The sequence below is a fragment of the Cuculus canorus genome, chromosome 1 (genome assembly GCF_017976375.1).
Source record: "Cuculus canorus isolate bCucCan1 chromosome 1, bCucCan1.pri, whole genome shotgun sequence".
Lineage (NCBI taxonomy): Eukaryota > Metazoa > Chordata > Aves > Cuculiformes > Cuculidae > Cuculus > Cuculus canorus.
The window spans coordinates 128,185,010-128,209,230 of NC_071401.1; the positions used below are offsets into that span (position 1 = coordinate 128,185,010).

The 24,221-nt window shown below is 38.7% G+C and overlaps 1 long non-coding RNA gene across 1 annotated transcript in view; it reads left to right on the top strand.

Annotated features, from left to right (window-relative positions):
* Positions 1-24,221, top strand: part of LOC128853907 (uncharacterized) — a 126,777-nt gene that overhangs the window by 24,168 nt on the left and 78,388 nt on the right. Inside the window, exons 3-5 of the long non-coding RNA XR_008452727.1 lie at positions 702-791; positions 889-947; positions 21,057-21,242. This is a non-coding gene — a long non-coding RNA (uncharacterized LOC128853907). The remainder of the gene's footprint in view (positions 1-701; positions 792-888; positions 948-21,056; positions 21,243-24,221) is intronic.

A 24,221-nucleotide genomic window follows, 5' to 3' on the forward strand; every position in this document is an offset into this window, starting at 1 on the left:
GAAATGGAATTATTGGGTGGTGGTGAAGGAGCTGGGGGGCTGCAGGGGCTGCACAGGCGGTTTCGTCCTTGCAAACCTCTTCCCCCCCCTTCTTTTTCTGCGAGGAGGGAAAAGGGGATGTGCAGTAAAATGCCGTCTCTGGGACAGGTGCCAGCTCCTAGACAAAAGAAGTAAAATAGGCGGTAAAAGGGGGGGCGGGAGGGGGGGGAAAGGAAATTAATAGCCAACAAAAATAGAAATCGAAAAATCTCCGAGAGGCAGCGCTGGCGAAAGTGATGGTGCCTAACTGGCCCCCTTTTTTTCCCCCCCGAATATTTTCTTAGCCATGGGTGGAAAGCAGAAAGTTGCGGCATACTTTTTATTCTCTTCTCTGCAGACGTTTGGAAGCGTGAAGGGAGGGATCCTTTTTTTTTTTTTTTTTTTTTTTCCCCTCCCTTCTTTTCCCTCCTTTCTACTGAATTATTCATAGTGTCAGTGGTGAAGCCAGGACTATTAGCATGCATCAGACATGCTGTTTGTCTGTTTGCTAACATTCTTCATTCAAGACTTGTTAACTACCAGACAAGCTTAACGCTTCTCTTTTTTTCTTTTTTTTTTTTTCTCTCCTCCCCTCCTCTCTCTCCCTCCGTCTCTCTCCTCTCTTCTCCCCTCCCTCCCTCCCCTCCTTTCCCCATCCCTCCCTTTCATGCCACCCCTCGCAGCCGCCCATTGTTGCTGCCGGGCGCTGGCAGCCGGGGGGCACTTTGTGGCAAGGGGAGCGGGCGGAGGAGCAGCCGCAGCCGGTTGCTAAGGTAAGGACCGCCTTCCCTCCTCTCTCCCAAGGCCTCGCATGCACTTGGCGAGGGCGAGAAATGCCACGGCGGATCGCTCAGTGCCTTCTTCTTCCAGGAGACTGCAGAGATGCAAGGTGAACACCAGCCACCACCACCCCACGGGCGGCTGATGGGGTAAGATGCTTTCCCACCCGCTTCCCCGCCTTTCGGGTTTGTCTGCCGGGCTGGGAATTGCCATGGAGGAAAATTAAGTTTTGGAAACTACGTGGGTATCGGCAAATTGGCTCGCTTCTGCCTATTAATTTATTATTAACCGATACCACGTTACCAGCCCGGCAAGGTTTAGGCTCGTCCAGGATGCTCGCTTGGTGGCTATTAGGGATGCGATACACTAATATTTGCTATTGTTGCTATTATTTGCTATTGCTGCTATTATTTTTTTAGGTTTTCTTCTCCCTCTCTATCAAGTCTGCCCCTCCCTTCGCTCGTCTGTTTAAAACCAGCAAGCTTCATTCTCTTAGCAGACAAAGGTCGATCACAGCTTTTATTTCTGAATGCAAATGTTCTAGGACTTGTGCCAGTCTTGCCTTCATTGATTACAATATAGCTTCGTTCTTGAATGGCGTTCCCCACCTTCCCTGTTTAAAAAGAAGAAAAAAAAATAAAATTGAAGGAAGCTCAAGAAAAGAACCAAACAAAGTTGGGTGGTGCGAGTTTTTATATTTATTTAATATTTTTGTCTATTGGGAACGTTATTAAACATCCATGTGCCCAACAGTTCTAACGCAGCAGCTAACAAGTACGTAAGGTTTTATGCCGTTTCTGTGTGCGTGCGTGATGGTACGTGTTTGCCTTTCTCCACTAATATTTTTTAAGGTAACTGTGAGGATCTTCAGGAATTGTGTCTCATTAGAATTACGTTTCCTAATTGTCTCAGCAACGTGAATTTGGACATAAATATTTTCAGGGTTCGTATTCAAATTTTCTAGTACCCTGAATTGTTCAGGATTAGTTTCCAGTTACTATTTTTATCATATATTTTTAAAATGCTGTTTTTCGTGGCCTTCAAAGGTCCATAAGTACCATAAGAGTATTTTCTTCTTTATCTTTTACGTGCGCTCACAGGCACATTCTCACACACACACTCTCGTTCTCTTTCTCTTGCTGTTTGGTTTCTTAATGAACAAAATTATTTAAAGTATAATTCTTAAATATCAGCATAATGCCATTTATAGATCAAAGTAGCATGTGGATATAGAGGTACTGAGTTAGGCACAGTTTGGCAGACGGTTATACCCTTAAGATTTATTACTCCTATGAAATTGCCAGGTCTATTATAATACTTACTCTGTATTCTTTATATAGACAAGTGCATGTGCAGTTTGAAGTATCTGCAAATAAATATATTTTAAAGACACTTTATGAGGAAACTAGTCCTCTCGTATATATTTGTGAACCAAAATGCTTTCCTCTGCACTGAAAAAAAAGGGGTACTTATCTGAAATTTTTTAATATTTTCTCTTTAATTTTATTTATATTTAGGAATTAAAGTAAATTAAAAAAACAAAATAAATTTGGGGTTTTTTTCTTTACAAAAAAAGATACAAAATAATTAGAATATACCTTATACAAAAATAGTTTTAAATTCAGGCCACTGACAGCATTTTATCACAACCATCTCTGTATTGGCATTGCGTTTCAACTGTTTTATGGCAACATAAACTGAAAAACAACTCATAACTTTTAAGTAGTAAAGCAGTATTTATTGGCTGATCAAGCTCAAAGTAGAGAATGTTTTAGTGAACTGTGTAGATTAAGTAAGGAATTTAGGAACGTATGGCCTGGCGATAGCTTAAATTAATTTCTTCGAAGTATTTTTAGAGGCCTGTAGTGGCTGCACAGTACAATGCAAATAAAATATTAGTTGAGGGTTTTAACTTGTAGTCATTGTTATAAAATCGTGAAGTGCCAAAACACTCCTTACTGAGAAATTTCAGAGCGCTCAATGATATTGCTCCTAATGATGCTGTTTAGATAAAGAGGAATTTTTATTTCCTTAGGTTCTAATAATTGTTGGGGTTGTTTTGTTGCTGAGGTTGAGCACTTAGGAATATAAAATTGCTTCTGGTTTATTAGTTTATTATTTTGTGGTGGCTTGCTGGAAGTGATTGCTGTGAAAGTAAAAGAAGCAGGATTGTCTTATTACTGGTTTATTTCACAGTGAAGATTTCTGTAAGCATGCTGAAAATGAACATAGCATTGCATAACGATCATATGTATGTTAATTGAAGAAGGATTAAAATCTCGTTGCTAGATTGGTGAATTCTGGGTTTCAAATCTGAAATTATTTTTTGTCTGTAACTTGAAATATAGCCATTGATAGAGATACTCAGCTCCTCAGATGTGTGCCTGCAGGAATTATGCACATGAGCTAGGGCATTTATGTTTTGAGTGTTTTGTGGCTGCCAAGATTCTCGTACAAAATGTTTGGTGTGTGGAATGAAAAAAAAAAATTAAAAGCATAGACAATAGTTTGCTTAATTAGAAGGAATTTTTTTTTTTAACAGCTGGTTAGGATGAAGTTTTATGTATTTTCAGATAATAATTGAGCGAAACACAGTGAAAATAATCTGAGGTACACTGGTTTTGCTCCAGACTCGGTCTTTCTCTCCCACTCCCATTCTCCAAATGGATTTTTATCCTCCAAAAGGATATGTAAGGTGTTGCTGATAAGTGAACAGTGAATTCTTAAACTGCCACCTATCTTGACTAAAATTATGGCTTTTACTAGATGATACTAACGCCAAGAAAGCAGGGAACACGAGGGAAAGGTACATATGTTCTAGGCCTGTGAGTAATGCGAAGTGCTCAACAGGGAGCACTGTTACGTGCAAGGCAGAGAGCAGCCTGCGATGAAACAAGAGGAGCGTGGTGCTCAGCATTTAATACACATAGGTGGGTTACAATGTGACGGTTACTTTCACAGATAATAAATGGGAGCTGTGGCATCCTTATTCAGGCTAAACTTTTTGAAATTAATTGGAATTTTGCCTGGATGAACACTGCCAGGTTTGGATCAGGTTGAGTGAGATTTTGTGGGCAAAGGGGAGGGAAAAAGGAGGAGGTAGAGAGAAGAAAGGGAATAGAGCAAGAGTTACCACTTTCAGATGCGGGTGCAGTCCAGAGTTCTCATCTTGTTGACTATAGAAGATAATGCAAGACTCCAAGACTGGATTATATTTTGTATGGCTATATTGGTACAGCACTGCCTTGTAGTACATGCCAAGTATTCATAAACATTTAGTAGCAGCTAAGGAGAAATAAAAGAAGAAGTGGAAGGAATGTTGTGTTTCATCCAGTTTTCTTTTGAAAATTAATTTTTTTTGAGGGGGGAGGAGATAGGTGGGGGCAGGGAGGAGGTAATTCAGATCCACTCCATGTTTCAGCAGCTCCCTTTGCAGGTGGAACCATTTCACTGTAATCGGCCTTCATCCAGGTGCCACATATCGTGTGGTGTGATAAACCTCGGCCCAGCCTTCTACCTTGCAGGGCAGCGTTCCAGCTGTCCTGTACTCATGGGTGCTCAGGGCACAGGCAGGCCTATGATCGTCACACCTTCCCTCGAGAAAATGGAAATGTGCCCTGATTAGGCATTTTCTCTTCGAGCTGCATCAGTCTCAGCTTGAAACAGGTGCAGGTAATCAGCTCTCCCTCCTCCTCCTCCCTCTGCAACCGTGGTGGTTGGGGAGGTCTGATGTATACAACAAAGCAATACTGCCATACGGTTTTAATTTTGATTTATGGTGTCTGTACCTGTCTGAGAAGGATAGAAAAAGAGCCTAGAGAGGTGGCTGCATGTCTTTGTTTCTCAAATAAGACATAGAACGTATTTCTTCATAGCTACATACATGTTCATACAGCATACGTGCTTGTACAATGTGTTTGATTTTTTTCAGTGTGCATGCAGCTAGCTAGGCTTAGGGTCACAGCCACAAGACAAAAAGTTGAAATCCCTGCAGCCAGCACAATAGATGTTCATAAGTAGAGTGATCCCAGCAGATATAAAATGGCGGTGGAGGTGTTTTCAAGTGCACACGCGAGTCCTGAGTTTATCCTACTGTAAGCTGTACTAACTGTGCAACTCTGTACTTGTCTATGCACTTGATTCCATGCCTTATCCACGGCAGGATGAATTCTGTTGAGCTTGATGAGATTTGGAGCAATCCCCCCTCTACCCAGATATTCACTAACATAGTAGGTATGCATGTTAATAAATCTGGCCTATGACTTCTCACTAGCGAGGAAACCAACTTGTGATTTTCATAGGAATGATGCAGGAATTTGTCCACAGATATTCCTACACTCACATGTAATATTTTCAGTTTCCTAGTGACCCTAGTACTAGTAGGATTTCATTAAAATTTGACTCATGAGCTCCAAAATGGAACATAATTCTGTTTAAGATGCCTTAATTCATAGGTGGATATGCAGGAATAAAATGCCCAGAACCAGGCCCTTTGCAGCCTGTCGTTTAAAAATATATACCGGTAAATATAATATCTCATCATTTTGAATTGCCCTTTGTGAAAATGGTCTTCTTTTCAACAGAAGATTAGTGTTATTAGTTGTTTAGTAGTTATACACTCTTCCCTCTTGCGTACGCTTGAAATTTATTATGCCGTACCTCTGGAAACAAAAGATCTGATCCAAAGGCCTCTGAAGGCCACCGGGGTTTTCCCATTGACTTCAAATGGGATTTGGATTAAGTCTACATACATAATAGTTTGCAATGTGACCTGACTGGTATGGTGGTTTTCAGGGTCTTCCACAAAACTTTTAAAAATCTCATACAAATTGTCTAGGCATGAGACTCCAAAATATATGTCTAAGCGTCGATCGTGTTGTGTTGTTTTGATTTAAAAAAAGAGGGGAGCCTCCTAGGAGCTTTGACTCACTGGTGCTCCAAATAAGAGTTTCATGAATAAAGAAGAGCAAACGTTGGTTCCATATATGATACGTAGTAGATGCATTACCTTATGCATTCTTTATTTAAATCAAGGGAGTCTTTTTGGAAGGAGTCTACAGATTTGAGATGGCAGTGTAGTACTTATATATTTTTGTATGCACGTAAGTTTAAATTAACCTCAACCCTTGTATTCTTTTATCTGCCAAGGAAAACATTTAGCTCCTGTCCAATCTCTCTGGTGTTGCAAAGTGATTCGCTCTTTTCAAACTTGTTAAAACACAAATAGAAAATAAATTACTTTGGCTGCCAATTGAAGATTTTGCAAAGGGGAAGGAAGATGAGCTAAGGAAAAATGAATTTATTATAATAATAACCAATATGCCTTTATTAAATATTAATTAAGTCATCATTTTCTTTACCCTTTGATTGATGGTGTTTAAATTGCTGACTGATGTTTTGCAGCACTTTAAATCTGAGGTACGCTTAGCATGTTGCCCGTATATTCAGATACCTGCATACAGATATGTTTGCCGTGGCATTCATTCAGCTAGTGAAATTCTTTTGTCAGTGTAAGCCGACATTTCCAGGAGAAAGCAGCTTCAATTTTAATAATGACATAGTTCACGTGCTTTTATAACTACCGACACAAATATTTTTAAAATGCCAGATCAGAAAAAAATAACGTTATTTGAAACTAGTCTTCTTTTCTTTATTTTTCTCTATTTTTTTTTTTTTTTAATTGTTTTAGGTCATTTCAGAAATAGAAAAGTATACTGGAAACAGTTGATCTCAGGAATTGGAAAACAAGCAGCAGCACCATCAGCTCTTATTTATTTTAATGCTGGAGTTGGGGGCAGCCAGTGGCACTGCGTAGCTTAGAGAAATACGTGTTAGCGATTTTGTTTTACAACCCTGGTAGGCCAAGATACTTCACACTGAAGTTAATTCATCAGAGAGAGGTCAGTTAGGGGTTTCTGGGAAGGTGATACACTTAATACTGATTTTTCAACACAGGTTATATTATTCTTTCTAATACATTGCTCACAGTAACTGGTCTTAGAGAGTCACAGTACGATTGGTGCTTGAAAAGACTTTGTTCTGGCCAGAAGATAAAGCTGTAGAAAAATTCATTTACATTTTCATCTGCAAGATGTAAAAAAAAGTTACGAATATTTACAGTGTTTTAGATGGACAGTTACTTTTCTCAGTTCAGGAGGTACCGACTTGGTGAACACAAAGCTTTGACACGGACTTTTAAGTGCATTGTGAATCTTTTCAGAATTAGCCTTGATTTTTATGGGAATGCAGTGTGCAGAAGGGTAGGAAAGCTATTTGATTGCATCCAAGAGATTTTGATCACTGTATTTGTTTTGCTACCCATACACAAAGAGTTTTGGTATATTTACTTCTACTTTTGTATATACAGCAAGTATTATTTCAAAAGATTTTACTCTTTGATAAGTCATTCTTTTTTTCTCTTTTTTTGATATTTATTTTTGTCTTTGGTTGCAGATTTTTTTAGGTTTTTTTTTTTTGAAAGAAAGAGTTCTCATGGTATTTTTGTTACTTTTGGCAGATGAGATGTATTGTCTTATTTGTCTATAGGAAACAAAATAGTATATCCAGTCCTGAGTTAGTGGAAAGTCTCCCACAGATATCAGGGAGTTTTGGATTGTACTCTCAAACCAAAGTAACAGTAATTTAAAAACCTGATACAGGAAGCCTTAAATTTTTCTTAAGTGCATTTAAAGAATGCTTCATTCTGCATGATGTTATGGACTTAAGCAGTTGACTTTTTTTACTCTCTTATGTTATCTAATTTAAACCAAGGAATCTTACTTTCTTGTTTTAAGCGACAAAGCAGTGATATTCTTCCTACTCCAGTATGCATTTATGAATTGCAGAGTGTATGGGAAGGAGTTGATCTTGTTATCCTGAAATGGATGGAAACTGTAATAGACCCAAAGGAGGTGCACATATAAATTTTGCTGCAGGGGTTCATTATGGGGTTTGATTTTGTTTTTAATGCTGTGTGAATGGTAGAGGAGTTTTGTTGCTTAGTTATTATGTGAATAAATCATTTACATCTATTTTTATTAGTAACCATTTTTTTAAATAGTTTTAAACTCAGTCTGTTATAAAGATAGTTACCGTTTTTTAATGGGAGGTTATACGTTTCTCATTCTATAATTATTATAGAAGGAGGAATTAACATGATCACATGGAAATTTTGTTTCCTAAATGGAGATTTACATTGATGGATTGAAGGTTTAAGGTGCAGATTTACATTTAAATTACATATTACATGACATTTACATTTTAAATTATACTAAAACAATTATTTCTACTGTCTCCTTGGTGCCTCTGAATGTCTCTATAAAATTATTTCATTTAAAGTATAACCTGTTCTACAATATATATGTTTCACATATGAGATCAGAGTATTTTTTCGTATGGATGCATTCCTGTTTGGTATAAAAACTGAAGTTGAAGATGTCATATTCACGTGTACACATTTACGAGGCTATTTAACACTTTATTTAGGGTGGCAATTACTTTATGCTCTAGAACAGAAAATGCTCTTAGGGAGTTGTGTTTAACAGTGTAAACGTGGTATCCATCAGATGCTTGTATTTTTTCCCCCAAATGCTTTCAGGATTCAAAACGTAGCGTCACTTAAGGCAACCAGCAAGGAGTAGCAATTAGCTGCAGATACAGCCAGCAGAGAGCAAGGTGGTCTAGAGTCTCTAGAAAAACAGAACTGATTTGGGTAAGAAGTGCAAACTGAAAGGTGGTTGTGCCTGTTGTAAAGAGCAGGCCTTTCTTTACTGTTGTGAAGTGGGAATTGACAACACAGTATTATGAAGGCAATTCCATGCTTACAGAAGGTACTGTACGTGCATATGTATGTATTTGCTGGTGAATATTTCTTCAGTCTGTGACACTACAGTGCACATCTTGCTATCACTTTTTAGCAAGTTGAAGGAACTTAAAAGTATGAACATAATTCTCTCCCCAAAATAGATTTCTTTACACTGTCGGTTGGATATGGTAGACTTGCAGCCAAATAAGGTTCTGGGTTGGGCACAGAAGAACTAAAATTCCATCGTTGTCAAAGTAATTGCTGCAAGTCTTTTAACTTCCGATGCCTGCAGAGCTGAATACTGAAGGAATACACACCCACCCAGTGGTGGATTAGAACTTCTGGTAGAAAAGAGCGATGAGTGAGCCAGTATCAAATCCCTGCACTTTGTAACTTCTTGTCATCCCTGTGTTTCTTGTGATATACAATCTAACCCAAGATACAGATTAATTGAAGGTTCAGCAGGAAGAGCTAACCAGATTTTCAGTCTGTGAAAAAACAGGCCCGTGCCTTAACTTTGTACATTAGTTTTAAAGATGCAAGTAGTGGGAGAACAAATAGGAAAGTGTTACAATTCAATTAACATTGAGAGATCAAGCTGGAAAAGTACTTTGCCAGTGCACTTGGAGGCCTTGTTACAGCTCTGTATGAGTGTTTTTGAAAAATGCTTATAATGAAATGGTTTATCCAGGTGATCAATGGCTGAGTTTCACATCGCTGTCTAGTGGGTATTGCTTCTAATGGCAATTAAAAGAAAAATAAAACCATTTTTCACAGAGTGAATTTCACCTCTTTGCAGATGACTTGTTCAAGGCTTGCATAGAGTTTAAGTTCCACTCAAACCACTTCGGATAACACCCAGCTTTTTTACGTCCTTTATGTAGTGAATTACTGCTGTAGAAGCCACTGGGAGAAATACTGCACACAACGAACAATTTTTATTGCGCTGTTGAGGTTAATGGTGTTAACTCTTTCTGATCAATATAGTCCTCAGTCCAAAGAGTTTGTCTAGGTACTCATCTATCCTTTAATATAATATCCTTTAATTTGTAAATTATGTGTCTTAGACATACTATTATCCAGAAATTAAACCTTGATGTATTCATATGTGGGAGTTGTGGTGCCCTCATCTGGAAAAATGAGTAAGAAGTTGGGAGATTCTTTTACACTAAGCCTGGGGTGTAACAGTAAGAGCCTCTTCAGGTTTCCTTCTCCTTCTGTGCCTATATAAGTTGGAGATAACTCTGATGTTGCCCGAAGTATTTCTTCTATGAGGAACAGTTGATATCTGAATAAACCACTTCCGACAGAGGTGTGGAGAGCACTGAGCCTAGAATTGTGAATATTTTGAAACACAGTGTCTGCAGAGTTCGAGGGGTTAAATGCTGCTTTGCACAAGGCAGCATCTCATAGTTCAGATCTGTGTTGCAGCTGCTGTTCTAGTCCTTGACTTCCTTTGAATGGAGACTTTTACTCATAGCTTTAGGAGGCGACTCCTCTGCCTCCCAAAATTTAGTGGTGGTCTCTACCAAAGTGTAAGGTTCTGTACTCTCATGTGGTTACTTGCCATGAGGTTCCTTTCATCACCACCATCTTGTAAATTGGTTGCTCCTTTTTATGCATTCATAAGTAATAGGACATATTGCAACATGCACAGCATCTGCATGGATGTAACCCGAATCAAAGTCTAAGTCTGCCCGGAACAGCTCACTAGAAAGGTGCTGTGAAATTGCCTTGTCTGTTGCCCTTCCAGTTTAGGGTGCTGCTGTACAAGTAATTAAAATCCAGTATGTTGATAGCATCTTAAAAATGTATGGGGAAATTAATTAGATTGTTGACTGAAAAAGTTAAATAAATCAACCACCCCCACAGAATACTAAACAATGACCATGGAAACTACAACTTAGAAATCGTAATATTTTATGTGCTGTTTGTAGAACAGAGAACTGGGAGGGAACTTTTTAAAATAAAGACACTGGCATATTTTAAATTTTTTGTTTTCTGGCTTTTTTTCCCCCTGATAATTGTATTATTGTTATCCAACTGCTTGCCTGAATGTAGTTAAGTTTATCATTTGTTTCTCTTTACAGCAACCTGTCCTCTGTTTGTATTAAAAGTTTAGTTTCTAGAAGACAGGCAAGTGTGCCTAGTTCATGCAGGATTGGCATTGTGTAGCAAATTACAGTCAGCTCAAGCGAGCAGGCTTTCTCAGTCACCCTGTCTACAGTTTTCATTCTCATCAAGGGCACAGCTACACCGGAGAGTGCCCCAGACACACACGTGATGCACAGAGTTGGGAAGCAGACAAGGATTTGACTGAGCGTAGAGAGCCACACTGGTTCCACCATGTGGACAGCTTCAAGCCAGCTAAAGCTGTACTGTTTTGGTTACTGCAGAAAGCTGATGGTGTTTGAATGAATATTGTAAAAACATAGCATTCTGCTTAGGAAACTGTCTGCCTCATCTGGACAGGCACACGCTCTCCTGGGTGAAAAGCTGGCTGAATGTCCGGGCCTAAAGAGTGGTAGTAAATGGTAAACTCTAGCTGGAGGCCGGTCACAAGTGGTGTCCCTCAGGGCTCAGTGCTGGGTCCAGCCCTGTTCAATGTCTCTATCAATGACTTGGATGGGGGAATCGAATGCACCCTAAGTATGTTTGCAGATGACGCTAAGCTGGGTGGAAGTGTTGATCTGCTGGAGGGTAGGGAGGCTCTTCAAAAGGATCTGAACAGACTGGACTGCTGGGCTGAGACCAGTGGCATGCGGTTTAACAAGGCCAAGTGTCGGGTTCTGCACTTGGGGCACAACCCTATGCAGTGCTACAGACTGGGGGAAGAATGGCTAGAAAGCTGCATGGAGGAGAAAGACTTGGGGGTGTTGGTTGGCAGCCGACTGAACATGAGCCAGCAGTGTGCCCAGGTGGCCAAGAAGGCCAATGGCATCTTGGCTTGTATCAGAAATGGTGTGACCAGCAGGTCCAGAGAGGTTATTGTCCCTCTGTACTCGGCACTGGTGAGACTGCACCTTGAATACTGTGTTCGGTTCTGGGCCCCTCACCACAAGAAGATGTTGAGGCTCTGGAGTGTGTTCAGAGAAGAGCAACGAAGCTGGTGAGGGGGCTGGAGAACAAGTCTTATGAGGAGAGGCTGAGAGAGCTGTGGTTGTTTAGCCTTGAGAAGATGAGGCTGAGGGGAGACCTTATTGCTCTCTACAACTACCTGAAAGGGGGTTATGGAGAGGAGGGAGCTGGCCTTTTCTCCCAAGTGACAAGGGACAGGACAAGTGGGAATGGCCTGAAGCTCTGCCAGGAGAGGTTCGAGCTGGACATCAGAAAAAAATTTTTCACAGGAGGGGTCATTGGGCCCTGGAAAAGGCTGCCCAGGGAGGTAGTTGAGTCACAATCCCTGAAGGTATTTAAAAGATGGGTGGATGAGATACTCAGGGGCATGGTTAAGTGGTTGATAGGAATGGTTGGGCTCGATGATCCAAGAAGTCTTTTCCAACCTAGGGATTCTGTGAACTGAGGCTCCCCCCCCCACACTCCTTTTCGAAAAAGTGTGTCTGACAATCAAATCCTGCAGATGCTGATGCATAGAACTTACTTTTATACCCACTAGTAGTCTCGGACTGTGTTGTTTCCATGTTCTCTCCCCCTTCTACCACTGCTTCTCTTCTCCTCTCACCCGCAGGTGGTAAGGGCTGCATGAAAAACAGTGCTTTGAACCAAAAGTGAAAATATGGAAGACTTACCGCCTGAGTTTTCTGCAATGTTTCATAGTGATGCTCTGCCCAATTTGAAAGCTTTATAGCCTGATTATTAATGGTGCTGAAAATCTTTGGGTGAGTGCTGCCAGGCCCTGAGTATGTTCTAGCTGTTGCATTTGGGTGTCTCCAGCTGGCTCGTGAGTGCTTCTGGTAACCTGTCTTCTTGCATTCTCATTGTCTGTGGTGTGAGAACACTTCCAATCCAAGCTGTGTGTAGGCATCCTGAGCACCGAGGAGGGTAAGCTAGTCAAGGCAGGCACTGCCCCTCTTCAGCTCACAGTATTGTTTGAGGTCAAATATGAGAAGTTACTGTGATAAAACTGAGGTGAAAAAGAAGAGGGAAACAATTTCCAGTTTGATCTGTTAAGTTGGGCGGGGTTTTTAATTGCTGAAATGGAGTAAGTGCTCTATTTTTTTCATGCTGTTTGCAGAAGACTTCAACACTTCTGTGTTTGATTTTTGGGTTTTCACCACTGTTTCTTCCTTTATTCTTTAGGTCAATTCACATCCAGTCTTTCAAAAATTACTGGTAGGCAGTGTGGTGGTTGCAGGAATTGTTTTGGCTTGTGCATCTCCTCTGTAGTCAGTACCTGCCTTTGCCCTATTCTCAGATCAGGGAGGAAACAAGATGAGAAGTTCCCCTTCCCGTTAGCTCAGTAAATTGTATACTGAAAATGATGACCAAGACTGAGCAAACTGAGGCAAAGATCTGTGAACACTCATTGTGTCACAGACATGCTTTTTGTGCACTTTTTGAGCAACTGAGGTGTTCATTGATCCAGGAGCTAATTGTTAGAGATCTGCAAGTACATTGGGAATCGTCATTAGGAAGAAGATGAACAGTAAAACAGTGTTTCAGTCTGTAGTCTCCCTATGTAATTTCCTTTCTTAAAATCTAATTCTTCTCAGAGGTGGAAAATTCTGCTAGTGTTTTGTTGAAACACAGTACTTGAATAGTAAATCAAATGTTGGGAAGATTGTTTTATTTTTGTAAGAAGCCCTTCCAATAACTCCCCAAACTCTTCACAGCTATTTTCTTTGTGTCTGATTTTAAAAGAAATGGGAATTTTTACAAGATACATTTTAATTTTATCTCGCAATCAGTAAAACGTTCCTCTTTAGCATGGGGCATACATGTTACAGACTGTTTAACTGGAAGCCAACTTTTATTTTGAGTATGTATTTTATGGTAAATTACTGCTATTGATTAATCTTACTGTGGATGTACCACTGCAAATAATGCAGTAACTTGTATCTCTGTAGGGGTTTTGTAAAGAGTAACACCATTTCTAAAAATATCTAGGCACTGAAAAAGGGTAATGACAAAACAATATTTTTGCACAGCAGAGGGGAAAAAAAATCAAGACCGCTGGATGAAACATATCTTTCTGTTGATTTAAGATCTTATACTTTGTCTACCAATCAAGGTGCATTTTTTTTTTCTTTTTAGGAAATAAAAATTGATCATTTTGAGTTCCAATTTGGAAAAAACAGAAGCCCTAGTTTAACATATTCCACATGGTTTCATTTTTCACTAGTATTTCAATTTTGCACTTGTATGTCATGTTTTAAATTTAATTTTGATTTTGAAATCAGTTGCTCTTGTGAATTATCCTTTAAAAAGGAGAAAAAGGTACATTTCAGTTCAGATACAAAAAGAAAATTACATGACTGTGGCTGCTTCTGGTGAAAGAAACAGCACGATACCTTCTGTAACTGTAGCATCAGACCCTGAGTAGTTGTGTGTCTGGTAACACCACACTAGTCAAACACTGCCAGTGCTGTACTTTTTAGCAGGCTTCTGTTGTGTCAAAAGGTGAGAGAGACTGCTATAAATAACCATGATTGATTGTATTGTAGCTAGTGAATTTTTTTTTTTTTTTAGTTACTACAGAAGTTGGTATGCTTTGGGTTTTTTTTTTCCTTCCATCTTAAAAAGCATGCAATGCTATACCATTTAGTATACCTTTATTTAATTTGTCTCATCTGTGACACAGTCTCTTCTAAAGAGCTCAAGCTTTAGATTAAAATATAGTTCTCGGGCAGAAAGAAACTGCAGTAAAAGTAGTTGTACTACTAGTTCATCCTATGATTAATAGCAAGACTTTCTTAGAAGTTAGTCTTTGATTTCCTCTGTTTAATTGTATCCCTAAGTGAAATAGGCTTTTGATTTATAGAAAATGCAAAATTGGGTACAGAAAGTTTTAAATTACAGTAACAGTAAAAAATTTCCCACAATAATCATCCCATATTGTTTCAATTCAGAAGAGCTAAGGCTTGATTTGTGTGGGAAAGAGTCCATAGCAGCCAAGTTCCACATTTGAAACTGGGGAGAGGGGAGGATCACTTACCCTCTTTTAGGGGTAGAGAGGTGTGCCTGAACTTCCTTGTGTAATACTTTTGTCATATAGTCTCTCTCTGGAAGAATGGGTACTAATTAGTTAATTTAGAATAGCCATTTTGTCTACCTGGATATGATGTGAAAATAAGTAGAAAAATTGTGCTAGTATATACAAGAATGTGGGCAAAAAAAGTAGAAGCTTTAGGAAAAGCAGTGGCTTATAGTCATGATTGAAAACAAATTTCTTTTTTTGTTAATATTTGCATTATACAGAATGGTTCTGTATACTGTTAAAGCTTTAACAACTGCAGTTTAACAGCAGTACCTTTATTAACAATAGTTTAATTCCTTAACTACTGTTTGGGAAGTTTTGCATGGCTGATGCAGTTTTTGCTTCACCATGGTTATGATGACTTTTTGTTTCATTAGACCACAATCACTATGTATATTTACATTACTAATCCTAGATGTTGAAATTCTAGAGAGTTCAAATATATTCAGTATCATTAAAGCTATTCTAGGCGAAAGAAATTCACTTTAACGGAGTGAGACCAAATTCTGTTCTGTTTATGGTGGTAAATGCTGAAAAATATTGTTCTGACCCACTGAGATTTACATCTGTGTTCCTGAGAATATGAGTTTTCATCTTTTGTGCTTGCTTTTTTGTGTACCAAAAACCAGTTAAAAATAATTTTGAAAATAATAATGCATTTATTCTCTTGGCCAACTTTTTGATTTTCAAAATCCTGTTTCACAGTTTCTCCTCACTTCGAGTTTTTATTTGGAACATACTGAGTTTATAGTTTGAATATAAAGTGCTGCTTCTATTTCATTTGATCTGGCATGACCAACATTTAAAATCTGAACATAAAGCATAGTATTGATCCATTTATAAGCATTTTCAAATCATACTGCACTTCTTGGATAATTTATTGTAGTAGCATTTTACAGTCAGGTAAGCTCTGCTTTTGTGCTGGAGTCTTAACAGTTTAATCAAGATACAAATTTAGAAACAAATCAGAGCTGTCTTTTATATAGTGCCTCTAAATCCATGGTAATTGGTACCAGACCTTGGTAAAAGGCAAGGATTGCCGTTTCATGCTACCAGTACCAGTGGGTGTTGCTCCACAGCTGCATCATATAAGAGGAGAAGATGCAAGAAAAAATAAAGGATCCCCACATGCATTTTTCTGTAATATACCTTTCCAGAGTACGGGGTTGGTGGAAAATTCCCTTGAATTTAGTATGTTGGTCTGCTGTAAGTAGTGCCACATGTTCTGCGTGCTCCAAGTCTTACCTTCTGATTGCACTGGACATTTTTAAGTCAGCTGTCTTTACCTGGTAGTTTCGAAACTTTTTTTAAAAAAACTAAAAAGCATGTGCATAATAAAACTGGAATGTGGAAGGTAGAATAAAAGTGCTGATAGTGCATTTGGTTTATATAGAGGTAACCTAGCCTCTCAACATAGGCCTTTTTTGGGTAGTTTTGTCAGATCAGAGCATACCTTGCAATACGAGCTGCAGTGCAGGTTATGTTCCTGCTCTCTCCGCGTTGCGAGGATTCATGCTCAGCTAGAGCATATATGAGCTATAGACTGAAGCTGTACGCTCTGGCAGCACAGATGGAGTATTCTGTCATTAGGACTGTTTGTTGCCTGTTGGAACACACAGCATATTTCTACCGTGGCATCAACAGTTTCTAAGAACTGAGGTCAAAATAAACAGGTTGCAGTTGGATACAGGAACAGTCTGGGGAAACAACTTAAAATTCCCCACTCAGGCATAAGCATATTCCTAGATACGTGGATTAAAAGCCATTTTTATAGCAAGGGCTTGTCTTAATTTATGCTAACGTATGCAGATCAGCATAGATTTGTAGGGATACAGTTAGTAAGTTTTTGTGGATATTGGCATATGCAAAGTTTACCTTATTTTAAATAAATAAGCAAATTTAAGCATAGTAATCTTGCACTATTTCTCCTAGTATTTGTAGTACTTTAGCAAACTGAAAGTGATGTCATTGTGCATGTTTAAAGAAATACATTTTTTAATTAGGCTTCGGTCTTCTCTGCAGTTGTGAACATCACTAATTGCGCTGGTTCCCGCATTCCCTTTGAAGTCAATAGGATTCTTTACAGGAGTACAGCTTGAGCGCTGACAGACAAGTGCTGGCAAACCTTCTTGAAGTGGTTTAAGTTGCTACTGCCCCAAACTCCCTGCTCTACATTTTTACCAGGGATTAGTGCTTCCTCAGCAGAATTTGCGGAAGAGAGAATGTATGCCGGCACCTTCCCACAGGTTCGGCTCAAACCCTTCGAAGTGCATGAGACTCTGCTAAGGGGCTGGAGCATGTCTCAGGTCTGCATTTGTCGGTTCAGCAGGGAGAGCTGTAGTCTCCAGCTGCTAGGTGGAGCAGGCCTCTGGGAAAAGTGACTTTGATGTGTGATGTCAGTGCCTATTCCATCATGGGGAGGTATTTACAGAATCAGCCCATATATAGCCTCAAATTCCAGGTGAAATTCAGGCCTCAGTGAAATGAGTGGAGTTTTGGCCAGAGATATTAGTGAAACTTAGTGCTTTAAAAGTCACCAAATTTCTGCATAAGAGTACAAATATGTGTAATGATTTTGGCTTGAACAGAGATGTAAACAGATTTGCTTCCTGACAGACCAGCAACAGTCACTTTGAAAGGTTTACTCATATTTCCCCAGTCCCAGTTCACTTACAGTTAATGTAACTCTGTGTTTGTCGAATGGCAAATACATAAACGCATAGTGAGCTGCCAGAAGTTAGAAGATGTTCTCATGGGGCTTTTTTTTCAGTGAGATGGTTAAATGTAACTCAGGTTTCAGTGGTTAAAATTAAAAAAAAAGGTTATTCTTTTTCAGTTTCAGAAATGAAATGTTATTCTGCTGTATGGTATTCATAATAGTAAATAGCTAATACGGATATGAGTAGTGGCAATAGTGAGAAGAGGTGTTGAGAGAATTAAGAGTATTTATGACACTAATCCGGAAAGATGTGTTTAATTCTTTAAAAGAAAGAGTTAAAAAGGAAGCCTCCCCTAATTCTTCATTGCTACCAGTTTACTGCCATTGCAATTCTTTCTTCCCATGTCATGAGGAGTTCAGTGGTCCTTATTGCAATGAGACTAACATTGTCATCCCTTCTTACCCTCTGCATGTTCCTTCCACCACTGTGACAGGAAGAGAGCTCTTCTAGAAAACTTCTTTTTATGGGCTGATCTTTTTATTTTCACCGTGTTTTCTTTGTTCTTGTTGCTCTTCTCCACACAATGTACATAATAATGGGCTTCTTATGTCCTTTGCAATCTAATCCTAATCCACCGTCTCTTTCCTACTCTGAACAACTTCCGAGTCCCAAGTTCTTTGCTGACTGTGAATGCAGCAGGGAACATTGCCCTCCCTCCCCACTTCTTTTAAGTTGGCTCTCGAAGACCACCACAAATGGTCAGTACCTCAAACAAAATAAGGATCTTTTTTTTTCTTGTGAGGTGAGTTTCTGTGGATGTAAGAAGCAGACACTCTGGCAAGCTTAGAACCGTGGTTTTATATATTTTTTTTTTCCCTAAGTGAGCCTTGAGGGACTTGTAACTCTAAGGAGTTAACAGAGCAAATAAAATCCTCTGAGAAAAGACTAGCTCCAGAAAACATGCCAGTTAGGCAGTACTGATCAGCAACACAGAACGGTCATAGGATCATCTTTCAAGTTGAAAGAATGCCAGGAGGTGTCTCATCAAACCTTCCTGCTCAAAGCAGGGCCAGCTGTGAGGTTAGACCAAGCTGCTCAAGGTTTCATCCAGTTGGGGTGTGGAAGTCTCCAAGCATGAAGACTGCACGACCACTTCCATTGTTTGACTGACCTCATGGTGGAAAAGATCTTCCTCATTTCCAGCCTGAACCTTTCATATTTCAATTTGTCTGTTGTCTCGTGTTCTCCCACCACACCCCGCTGTGAACAACCTGGCTCTGACTTCTCAGTAACGCATTCTCCCCCAGGTATGGAAAGTCTGTCTCCAAAGCTGCTGCTTCTCCAGACTGAGCGAGCTCAGTTCCCTTAGCCTCTTCTCACAGGGCTAATGCTCTAGCTCTCTGACTATCTTGGGGACCTTCCTCCTGTATCTGTGTTGCAGTAACGCTCAGCAAGCTGATGCGTGACACGGAACATTGCTGAGGTTATCATATGCAGGTTCACGTGGTGGTTGTAGGCGGGATAGGGCTGGTGGCTGCGTGTAAGCCATACTGCTCTTGGCAAGCACATCTAAGGCATATGGGTATTTTTGCTGACCATCAGCTAGAAGCAGTGCCAGGAGTTGATGCAGTTGGCTGGCCTGGCCTTGGCCTTCACAGCGGATTCCTGGGATAACGGTGTGGTGTTACTAATTTCAGGTATTAATTTAGAAAAATATTAGCCTGTATTGAAAAATTCTGACGTAGTTTAAATGCTGTAAGATGTTAAATGCTGTGGAGTTTCTTTTACTTTGCTGGGTATTTTTTGAGCTGCTGAGATACGCAATTTAAACATAAAACATGAGGGTTAGAGATACACTTAGTCTTAAAATTGTTAAGTGTCATGTAATTGCATAACTACAGGAGCCAGGACTTTTAGAACAATACTGGCTATCATGGAATTTGTGATTTGGTTTTAAAATTAAGCAACATTGATAGCATCAAGAGTCTGTTGCTTTTGTAAAGCAAATGTTCCTCTTAACAAGGGTTGTTTCAAATAGTAAACCGTGTCTGTGAAGTTCTAAAATGATAGCCGCTAGTATGTGCTCATCTGTTTGGCACAGTAATTAAAGTATACATTAATGCTCCAAGACATGCATTTAGAAGTATGCATTGAAATTAATCATCCTGCCACTACATAAATTGCCTGCCAAATACAATGGCATATATGTTTCCAGAGAAAGTTGTATGTTTGTGTATCTTATGTCAGTTCAGTTAAATTTAATGCTTCTTATATTTATTTTTATTAAATAGGCTTTAGGAATAAAAATAAATGTAATTTTATTAACTGTATATCTGGCTGTATTTACGTATTTAACCTGTCTGGGACAAGCCTTTCTAAAAGTAAATCTTGCACCGGTAATAACAACTAAAGTTGAATTGTCAAGGTATTCAAACATTGCTCAAGGAACCTTTGAGTTCTCCTCAAGCATCTGTGTGAGCAGGGCAGCAGAAATTCTTGTCTCTGCAAGATCTGAATCCTCTGAGATGACCGTTTTCCACGTTCATGCTGCAGATGGAGTTGAGTCTCTTGCAGCACACCGGGACTGGCCCCTCTCTCGCAAACTGCAGAATGGATTTTTACTGAGATGAGCTTTTTGGAGGAGACCCTTCTCTAGTTAAAAAGCAAGATAATTCTTCAGCCATTAAATGGTTTTATCTTAGGTTTAAGCATGTGATGTTGATTCCATCTCTGGCTTCCTGAACACTACGTACTGTGCTTAGGAAATCTCCAGTGAGAATTTACAGGCTGCTCAGTTAGGAAGCGAGGTTCTGCCACTGTCGGTAGCACAATTGCTTTTCGTGCTTGAAATCCTTTGTAATAAATAATCCGCAAAATATTTGAGGAACTGTTTCGTTACTCCTATAGTGGACAATTCATCAGATCAGGTTTACTCTGTTATTTTACAGACTACGTGACTTGTAAGTAAAAAAGCAGGTGTCTGTCCTTTTCATATCACCGAAATGCACGCAGCGTACAGTTCAAAACAATACCGCTGCCCTGCTTTACAATGCAGATAACTTCTTTTCTTTTACAGTTTGTTTCAATGTATAGAGAGCAGTTGGAAGTATACATGCACACTGCTCGATCTGTTGCTTTTTCTTCGTGATACGGTGCAGTCTCCTGACAAAGACTGTTGTTCTGTGCAGTGCAGTCGTGAAGCGAATGGATTAAGATAGAGCAGTGTCTAGCAGCTTGATGATAAAAAGGACATGAAAAAAATAAAATCGTTGTATGGAGAATTGTTTGATAATTGCTGTCCTTGCAAAGTTAAAGGGTGTGCTCTAAAAAATGTCTTGTTTTTCCCTGCCTACACTCTGATATAGCACCAAATTTTGAAAAATGGATGTTTCTGTAAAACTTTGATTTTTAGACTTGTGCTCGTCTACATACCTCTTCGTGTGTTTGAGATCTAGATGCAGCGTTTGGGCATCCTTTCTTTTACAGCTGATACTGATGATTCTGCCCAAGAGTTACTTAAGCAGGAAAAAAACAGAAAAAAGAAAACCCTTACAGATGTTTGCTGCTTCAGTTGATGCATATTTACATGTTAGTGCATGGTGAAAGATTTCCTTTTTCTTTTTAATTATTTTTTCAGTGTACCGACCTGGATGTCGTCTTCCTGTAAGGCGTGTGAAATTTACAGTGGAAGAATTACAGTTCTACATTGAAAAACCTCTTTCTCGTCTGAACTGTCATTCAAAATGCATGATGAAAGTAGCTGAAGAGAAGTTTTCTATCACGTCGTCTGCAGGACTCCTAGAAGGTTCTTCTGAAACCTGGGGTAAGATTTAAAAAACCCTAAGTAACTTAGTTGTAAAGTAGAAACTGATGTGAAGTCTGAAGATATAATCCTGGGGCAGAGTAGAAAATACTGTTTGTGGATTGACCTCTGTGCTGAAATGTCTACATAAGCAATTTCATGTAAGAAATTTTTAATGCAGTATTTGTTCAAATGATGAAAACAGAAACGATAATAAGACCAAGTTTATTACTAGGATTAAATATAGATATGTGGATAATTATTTGCTATTAAAAAATGAAAATGTGTAGTATGTATTAAAATTTTTTTGGTAATATATGCCAAACTACAGAAATATTTAGTTATGAAAAATAAGTTTTAGTGCAAGTATGGAGAGCAAGAATTTCTAATAAATACAATATATTTTAGATTGCTTAGCTCCTGAGAAAAACATGAAATGTTTGCACTGTCTACAATTAATGTTGTGCATTGTTCTTAGTGTTTTTATTTTGTATTCAGTAGTGGTATCCATTATCTTACATTTGGTCAATGAAATCCTTCCAGTTTATTTATTTATTTATTTATCTGTTTGTTTGTTTGTTTATTGCTATGTTAATTAAGTATAGTTAGTAGGGGTGTTATCAGGGTACCTTCTTGGTGACTGTAGTTGTATTTTATATACAGAGCATATTCCAAGGGATATCAGTACTTTCTTGTATACATGAATATTTCTCTATTGCTTCTGTTTCAGGTCATATATACTAACTAAAGATCTTTTTGTCTAAGTGTGTATTAGGTACAGTTCTTAGTATTGCAGGTGTTTACATTCATGGTAATATAAAATGCTTCTCATGGCAAATAATGGCATGCTCACTTTATAGCCTGAGGAATTTTGCCAGGGAATACGAACAATTCATTTTCGTTTGTTTATATTCAGACAAGTTTATAATTAAGACAGTAACGGGCATAAGCAGCAGCTTTTGCATCTCATCTTTCTTGTTAACATCAAAGAGAAAATTTGTGGTAGAAAACATAGCAGCTGGTAGTAAGTGTGGGAGAATCAGTAGCGTGTGGATTTTTATTTTTTCAAATCTAGTTACCCCATTTCCTCCTATCATTTGAATATCTACAATAAAAGAAAAGCATGCATACTTTTTTCTTATCATTCCAAACGCTGTAGATAAAAAGGATAGCTATACACTGATACCATGTTCTGTGCACACCCCAGATCACTAGAGATATTAATGAAAACTTGCAAAGACTTATATAACCATGACATCAGTGTCTTATTTCTAGAAATGTCTCGTGTAAATTCCCCTTTGCTGATGAATCCACTGCACTGATCTGTAGCCTGCGTGGTCCAACTATGGATTAAATGAAGAACGTGATAAAGCTGAACAGTAATCCTGGCATAGGATATTACATTGTTTTGCATAGGAAATGTATATGTGGGCAAATATATCTCTGTTCATGCATACATGCATATAAATATATAAACTGTTTCGGATTTATTGTGTCTGAGGACCGAGCCAGATATGTGATGGACCTTTTAACTTAAGGGGTTGTGCATCTTTTGTGTGTGTTCTGAGACAGTTGAGATCAGCTGAAGTATCAGTCCTGGAAGTCAATGGTGTGTAAGAAAGTGAGTTGCGAGCAGCAGTTTCTCTAAGGGCCCTATAAGTCTATGATTTGATTCCTCTCAGCTTGGACCAAAATAGCGTGTATTTGTTGGCCGTAAAGCCCATTTATCTCTGCAACAGCTAGGGATGGGTTTTGGGGACCATGCATATCTACTGAAAAGTTACTGGGAGGGGGGGTGAGTTTTTAGGCCTTTAAAATAATTATGTAAAGTAATGACTTTGTGATGAAATGTTTCCACTTTGCTGATTTTTGTTTAGGTTTGTCTTGAATTATGTACCAGTGGTGTTAAAAAGCTGAGATTTGGATGTACATGTATTTTTACACTGAATTTAAAACATAAATAGCTCATCGTAAGAATCCTCTTATAAAAAATAGAGAGAGGGAAAAATCAGTCTGGTTAAGAGGTTATTGTTCTCGCTGAGAAAATAGTGAGTTATTATTGCTACGTCTGATGTGCATAACTCTAGGAATACAAATATCTCTTTAGGACTAGACTTCAGAATAAATTGTAGGATCAGAGACTAAATTAAGATCTTCTAAAACTTCATCCTCATGTATTTTTAAGGAAGTCATCTATTCCTCTAATGTATGATGTCTTATTAAAGTTAAAGTCTCTACAGGTTGAAGCTAATTTTTTTTTTAAGGAAGAAACACAGCTAACAATAAAATCGGGTAATGCCTAATGATATTGTTACAAATAATTAATCGGAATAAAATTGTAGTCAGAACATCTTCAATATGTACAATAAACACTAGCCTGCTATGTTGCTTCACAATTTTCTCACTAGTAATATAATTTGTTTTGGGAAAACTAACCTTTGTGTCTTGGGTTAACTGGCATTCAATACTCTTCTTTCTGTTTCTTCATTCTGTTGGTTTTCAATTATGTATTCATAGGAGGATTTTTTTTGAACATACCTTAAAGGTGTTTTAATGCCCAATAAGCCTTCTTCCAAATATGCCAGCTTTGGATACTCTCACAGGGAGTAGAAACTATTCTCCCATGCTTCCCGTGTCCTGGATATATGCAGTTGACTTTGTCAGCTGATGCTGCATTGCTCCATGTATAAATAGAAAGAGAAATAAGTAAACCTGGCCTCAACTTACCTGTCACAAAATGAGAAGTGAAGCATTTTGAAAACAGATGCAAACACAGATTCAAAGTAAGTTTGCTTATTCCGATTTCTCAGTTTCTGGCCTAGGGAACGTGATGTTCTTCAACAGAGAGGAAAGGCTGACCGGTGTTTGTTACATTTCTTGGAAGTTAATTTTTGTGTGTTCAGATGAAGAAAGGTTTTTGGTTGTGTGTTAGAGTTTTTTATTGTTTTTTTCTCTGCTGCAGTTTTCTTTGTAATTCCACAAGAAATTTGAATAATTAGG